At 36.0% G+C, this 7,138-nt stretch overlaps 1 long non-coding RNA gene across 3 annotated transcripts; it reads right to left on the reverse strand.

The window, feature by feature from the left end:
* Nucleotides 1-2,789: 2,789 nt before the first annotated feature.
* Nucleotides 2,790-6,725, reverse strand: LOC122017407. Of its 3 annotated transcripts, none has more exons than XR_006121339.1 (5): nucleotides 6,494-6,725; nucleotides 5,914-6,364; nucleotides 4,726-5,166; nucleotides 3,407-3,572; nucleotides 2,790-3,189 (listed from the first exon to the last, which is right to left on the reverse strand). It is a non-coding gene; the product is annotated as an uncharacterized LOC122017407 (long non-coding RNA). The 3 variants fall into 3 exon arrangements; XR_006121340.1 differs by having other exon boundaries at nucleotides 2,790-3,206; XR_006121342.1 differs by having other exon boundaries at nucleotides 4,726-5,174.
* Between the last annotated feature and the right edge of the window lie 413 nt (nucleotides 6,726-7,138).

Consider the following 7,138-nt stretch of genomic DNA (forward strand, 5'->3'; position numbering starts at 1 on the left):
TGACTAATGCTAAGTAAATTGTATTTAAAATTATCAATAAGTAACACATTTTTAACAATAAAGTCAGTTTTGAGTTTGATATTACCTATCCCAATTATCTTGAGTTTGTCGTTGTTTCCAAAGGCAACGGTTCTTAAGCTTTTGTATGTTAATTGAGTGAACTTGGTATGATCCCCAAACATTTGTCCGGAACAACTACTGTCCAAAATCTACTTAGTTTCCTACAATATGTAAGAGTTAGTAACAAAACCAATTTAGATTAAGTTTAATTTGAATTTTGAGTTGATTTTTAAATTAAGGTGACGGTTAAATTTTAATTTAATTTGATTTAAATTTAATTTAATTTAATTTCCTTAGTCATCTCACCCGATCTATGTTTTCAATCAGGGTTTCCTGTAATTTTGTGAGATGAATTAAGTTTAATTTTTAGGGTTTTGTTTAACTTTGTGTTAAATTCAAATTTATCTTTGGGTTCAACAAATAAGCATTCTTCAGATAAACTTCTGGGCTATGGTGAGTCACCTGGACATCATTAGAGTAATCATGCCTTTGAGGTTTTTCAAATAGTCCTATCCACTGAACTTAGTGAAAAACTTTGGTCTAACTAGTTAGGATTCGTAAGGGGTAGCTTCGGTTAGTTTCACTAAGCCAAATGCACCAGGTCGAAGTCATATCTTCCTAGACATGCATAGACAGAGTTTCTCTAACTTACTATCATCCAAAACTTCACCAGTACCATTGGTCAAGTTAAACTGTTGTCCTTTTTTAACCTAGTCTTAATTACCCAATCAGATAAGTTATTATTTTAGAGGTGCCAACTAATTTAGAGCCCCCCCTAAATTATTGAGCTCAGATTTTAAGTTTTAGGTTTGTGTCATTTTGTTTTATAATTGTAGTGGACTTGATTATAGCTTGTATTTATTTAAGTTAGGTTTATTTAATTTAAGTTTTTTCTTTTGATTTGTATTTATTTTTAGAAATTAAGGGAGAATCATTTGATTTGGTTTGACTTATGTAATGAATTTTATCTTTTGGTATATATTATTGATTGAGTCCTACTTGCATGGTTTAGCATGCTTTCAGAACCCAAGCCTTAATTTGATTTTTATTTTGGTTAACTAAAGATATAAAGGTTTTGTTGGTTGTGTTGGACTTGTATCTGAGTCTAGACTTGTTGTACACAGCTCTTTGTGATCCAAGTATCATGTCAAGGTACTTAGATCTAGTTGTAAATTTCTCCAATAATTCTTTTAGTTCTACTACTTCGCTTTTCAATCTGAAATTGTCCTCCTCAAGTTTTGCAACTTGAGTTGGGATTTCAGGTTGAATTGACTTAACTGTTGGATTTGATTTTAATTGTTCATTAAGTGTTTTATTTTCTTTTATTAGTTCGTTTATTTTATTTTCAGAGTTAGTTAGTTTCTTATTTAAACATGCAATAATTTTAAAAAACTTCATACTCTGCTATGGAACTCTCTCCCGCTGACTATGGCTTGTTTAAGGTCATAGTCAATTGCATTTTACCTATTGTCATTTGGGCCCTTGCATCTATCAGACCTATTCACATGTTCATGTTATATGCTCTTAGTCAGTCTCTTGATGTCAACATTGCATTGAACATGTTCCAATGCATCATCCATTTCACTCGATCAGCTCATGGAATGATACACATGTCGTTTGACCATGTCGTTACTAAGTGGTTGGAATTTGTGGGGGTTGATGTGACACGTGGTCGTCAACTTCCGATGTCATGGAAGTATTTGCGGATCTCTGCGCGCTCCTTCTCCTTGGTTCGCATTGTGCCTGAGGGTGATCATCTACGTTGGGACCCGCAGCGTCCAAAGTGGCAGGCGGCCGAGGCTATAGGAGCGATGCTGAGGCAGAGGCTGGATCTGACACATCTGAGTTTGAGGATGACATCTGGGCTCAGCTTCTTCGGGTTGAGGAGGCCATGGACACTAGATTTGAGGAGTTACGATTGGAGCACGATTTGGAGATAGTGCAGATCAGTGGGCAACTCACTACTCTTGTGCGGGGGCTGGCTGCTATGCAAGCGAGTCTGGCCGACATTCGATCTGATATCACCTCACTCCATGAGCTGGTCCATTCTTGGACTATCGAACCATCATTTCCACCTCCTCCTCCTGCTGGTGGTGGCGCTACTGATGTTGGCACCTACGGAGCGGCCATTCCTCCTGCAGCTAGCAGTGATGCTACTGGTGCTGATGACATGATGGAGTTTTATATACCCTTCCCTAGGGACTAGAGGATATCTACATTGTACTTAGCTATTCTCTTTTGAGTCATGACTGTTTGTATAAACCTTTTGACTTATCTACGGATTTTTGGAAAGGGGTGCCCCTTTTCTATCTATCTATTTATATGTTTCTATTTTTCCTATATTGCATATGCTTAGGGGGAGTGACCCTACTATGTTTATATTCCTTGCATTTATTTAAACGGAGCACACATGTTTTTGTGATATGAATTATATGCATCGCTTAAGGGGGAGTTTCGCTTCCTTCTTTAGTTTCTACCACTACAAGAAAAAAATTGATAGACAACGCTTTAAAAGCGTTGCCGTTTGTAGCAAAGACAACACTTTTGCAATGCTTTAAAAGCGTTGTCATTTTTTGCAAAGACAACACATAAAAAGCATTGTCTTTTTTAGCAAAGACAATAGTTTCATAACGCATAAAAAATGTTATCTTTTTTTAATAAAAGACAAGAAGTTTTAAACTATTATCTTTTAATACCAAAGACAAATAAAAGATAAATAAAAACGAATCTACTTCAATCAACAACATATTATTAAATAAACAATCAAGATAAATATACAAATTATCATCCTTACAACTCTATAACAAACATAACTACTCGCATACAAAGAAATTTTAATTAGGAGACATTCAAAATTACTCCTACCGACTACATCTTAGTGCATGAACTTAAAGAATCTTGATAGATGCTACTTATTCTCTTGACTTGAATGTTCTTTACTCATTGGCTTTAACCATCTTCTCGCTTAAATCCCAAAGCTTCTTGATAGTTCTTCATCGAAGTACTTCCCAGTCACACCCCTAGGTTTGGATGCAGTGTCACATAGCATGTAGTTGTTGCTCCTGTAATCATCCATACCTGAGCTGTTTAGTTGGAGTTTCTGAATACCTCCATTCACCTTCAAAATATCTGAAAAGGTACAACATCTGAAATTTTCATAATCTCAAAATCTAATGAAAGACAATAGGAATAAGCAAACGACATGTGAAATTTCCACAATCTCAACTTCTATCATCCAAGAAGTCAAAACATTATTCCAAAAAAATCAAGAAATTGATGCATTAGAATAGAGTAAACTGGAATAAAACTATCTAAATATAAAGACAAATATAGGGAAAGTAAATACCTTGCCGATGACATGTAAGATTGTTTCTGAAGCCCACATGGCAAGGTCTAACTGGGATAACTAGTATCTTCTCTATGTAGGTGTTTATAAATTCATAATGTTGAGATTCAGAGTCAATCAAAGTTCTGTCACCCAAAATTAACTCTAGCAACAATACAAATCCATTCTGTGGGAAATGAAAAGAATATATGAACAAAGAAAATTCAAGTATCAGATAATAGACATGAAATATGAAATAGGAGAATAAACAAGATTCAAAATATAAACCAATTCAATTTGCTTACATAGCTTTTAGAAAAATAGAAGAGCTAGCAGATTCAAGATAAAAAAGAATTTGAACAGACTGGATTCTCAGCATTGTAAATTGAACATAATAGAAAATTTAATGTTTGTTTCAACTTTACTTTTGCAACTTCCTTTATTTCCAAGTATATATCCAAAAGATCCACAAGTATATATCCAAAAGTGTATCTACAAGTATATCCAAAAATCTACAATAAAAAATTAAATATTTATCCCAACGTACATGACCTATTTAGGCACTTACATACTCGATTTGAGTTCATCATATTAAGATTGATTCTTGATGTTCTTGCAACATAAAAAAATGATGAATATCTACAAAGAAATAACAAAATTGACCATATATCATAAAGATCCTAAATATTCTCTAACCTAATATAGGAATTATAACAAGTAATCGGATCACCCTCACAAGGAGATAAAATGTTAAAACAAATATGACAGAATGAACACATGTAGGCCTTACAAAACAATCTCTCCCATTTAAAGATAGACATCTACATCCACACCCAAGTTCAACGCAGCCTGACGTCACCCATAGTCAGTAGCATGTAGGGGGTCCTCGGGATAGGATCCTCTGGTCCCCTTCTCCTGGTCCGCTCCTGGACCGGGACAAGGGGATTGGTGGGAGGCAATAGCCCCCACCTGTTAATAGGTGGAGGCCCATTGCCTCCCACCAATGCAAAGGCTGGACCATGAATTGGTCCAGCCTTTGTGGACCAGAGGATCCACCCCCGGGGTCCTCTATCAAACATATTTGTATATGATTTACATGAAAGCCCACAAGTTATCTTATACAATAATCTAGTCCTGAAGTCACCCAAGATTGTTATTTCTGACCATAGGAACCAACAGACTACCATGATGTAATAAAAATTCAAGTAACCTTGATCTAGACCTTATGTAAGTGAATAAACTAGCCAATGTATCAAGCTTGGTGTACCAGAATAAAGTAATTGATCAAATGAAAGAAGATAACTATACAATGCTAAAATGAAAGAAAAATAGAGGCTCACCTTGGTTATATATGATCATATTTACTTCTTGACAGATGTCATACATGTTCAAGTACGTGCAACATGCATATTAAAAGAAAAAATCAAGTGAGTTCAAGTAGCAGTATATTCTTCAGATCTAAAATATACACATTACTGGTTAAATCAGTATAGCTTGGAAAGCATCAAAGAAAACCACGTAATTAGTTGAGTATTATCCTATAAACATATATATAAGGGTAGTCTAAGAGCAAATAACTAGAAAACAAGCAGAAATTCAGTTTGATTTGGAATATAAGCATGACTGGTTAAAACAGTGTACAACTAAAAGCAACCCACCTAATTCATTGAACTACAATGCAGGAAATTGCCAGCATAGTAAAAACCCATGTTTGGAAGTAGCCAGCTTGGTTGATACCATCTAATGTGAGCTTGATTATTATTCACCTTAATACTTATCACCTGCACAACTAATGAATTTAAATTAAGTGAAGAGAAGAACAAACCAACACAATAGCGATCATAGAGTCATTATCGTCAGAAAATACCTAAGTAAGCTATTATATTTGTTTACCCAAATTGTGGTGCACAATGCAACATGAGCACTAGGGAAACTGCAATTGCAGATGCTGTGTACAAAAGAATGGTGGGAAAACAAGAAATATATCATGCATCAGATGCAAATTTACATGAAAACATAGCAGGGAGATTGGATTGCACAACCATCGATCAAAATTATATTTACAATATACCAAGCACAAAATTATCACTACAACATATCAGGTTGGGTTAACAAATACCAAATTTGCTCAACGGAGCTACGACTTCTCCTATGGGGAATGGAACACGATGACTGTCAAACCGACAATGCAGAGCATGCAACCTAAGACTCCTATCCTCTGCAACCTCTAATTCAGAATGAAATGGGCCAAAATAGCACTGTATCTACCATTTCTCAGCCAAAAGCTATTTTCTAATATTAATTAAAAGTTGTATTCCTAGAACTTTGAGATTCAACATTTCTTACGTGACAATAATGATCAAGGCACCCAGTGGTGTAACAAAAACAACTAGGGAAAGATGTATGCAATAAAATTCATAATTTCACCAACTTTCACTCCAAGAAAAAAGAACAAATTTTCCATAGAAAAATAAAGAGGAGAGCAATAGACGACAAATATAGAAGGAAAAGAAGAGACGATTGCTTACCCTTGAAAGAATATAGGTCTTGCAGAAGAGAAGAACCATCGGCGAATCCCTCCCTAGATCATGAGAGAATAACGAAGGAGGCAATGCGACAGATTCCTTGATGGTACTGTGGATCAGGGAAAAAGAGGCAGTGAAATGCATCGGGGAAAAATCGACGGTCGCAAGTGTTGTAGAAAAATGGGACGTCGCATTGCAAAATCGAAACAAAAGGGAAGGGGGTGGGGGTTATGGTATATTCGAACTACCAAAAAGACCAAAAGAGGGAGACGGTGCAAGAGCAGGATTTTTCGCGTTTGATCGAGGGGATGCATAAGTAGCACCTGGTGACGGACATGATGAATACCTAACTCGCCAACAGCAAAAGGAAGGCATCGACGCTAAGTCCAGTCATGATGCCGGAGTCGTAGGCGCAGTGGGTGTACTCCTTCTCGTCGTCCGAAACCACCTGGGCCTGCATAACGGAAGATCGAGGTCCACAAGTACTTTGTTGTTAGGAGCTATAGTGAACTGGAAGTGAAGAAGAGATTAGGGCATTTGTTGTTCGACAAAGAGATGAAGGAATAAGGTTAGGAAATTTTACCCGCAGTCTTGACTTAAAAAATAGTCGAGGGTGAGGAAATTTTAGATTGAGTGGGAGAGGGATTCGGCAAAGGATCGTTAGACAGAGAGGAGTTCGGAGGAAAGATTCACGAAGAGGGGTTCATCGGAGAGGGGTTGAACGGAGAGGGTATGAGATGAGGAGACGAGTACGTATGCGTGAGAGGGATTCAGGAGTAGAAGAGTGTGAGAGGGGTTAGGTAGGAGAGATTGTGGATGTCAAGGAAAATCTAAGGGAGCGTTTGGTTTATGTTTTTCATATTGTTTTCTATTTTCATTTTCTGAAAAAATAGAAAACGTGTTTGGTTTACGTTTTTCACATTCATTTTTAAGAAAATGAGAGAGCGTTTTCTAAGAAAACGAAAAACACGGAAAAGTCATTTTTTGAAAAACGAAAAACGCGCATTTTTTCATAAAATGAAAATAAAAATGGGGCAAACCAAACGCACCATAAGATTTTTCTATTTTTTAGTGCATCCAACGGTTTATATCATTCAAGATTTAGATGAGAACTTGAAAATAGACAACACAACACTAAAAAAAAAATATTAATAGACAACGCTTTTCAAAAAACGTTGTCTTTGACCTACAAAAATCACTAATAGACAACGATTTTTAAAAAAACGTT

This window comes from Zingiber officinale, chromosome 8B (genome assembly GCF_018446385.1).
Source record: "Zingiber officinale cultivar Zhangliang chromosome 8B, Zo_v1.1, whole genome shotgun sequence".
Lineage (NCBI taxonomy): Eukaryota > Viridiplantae > Streptophyta > Magnoliopsida > Zingiberales > Zingiberaceae > Zingiber > Zingiber officinale.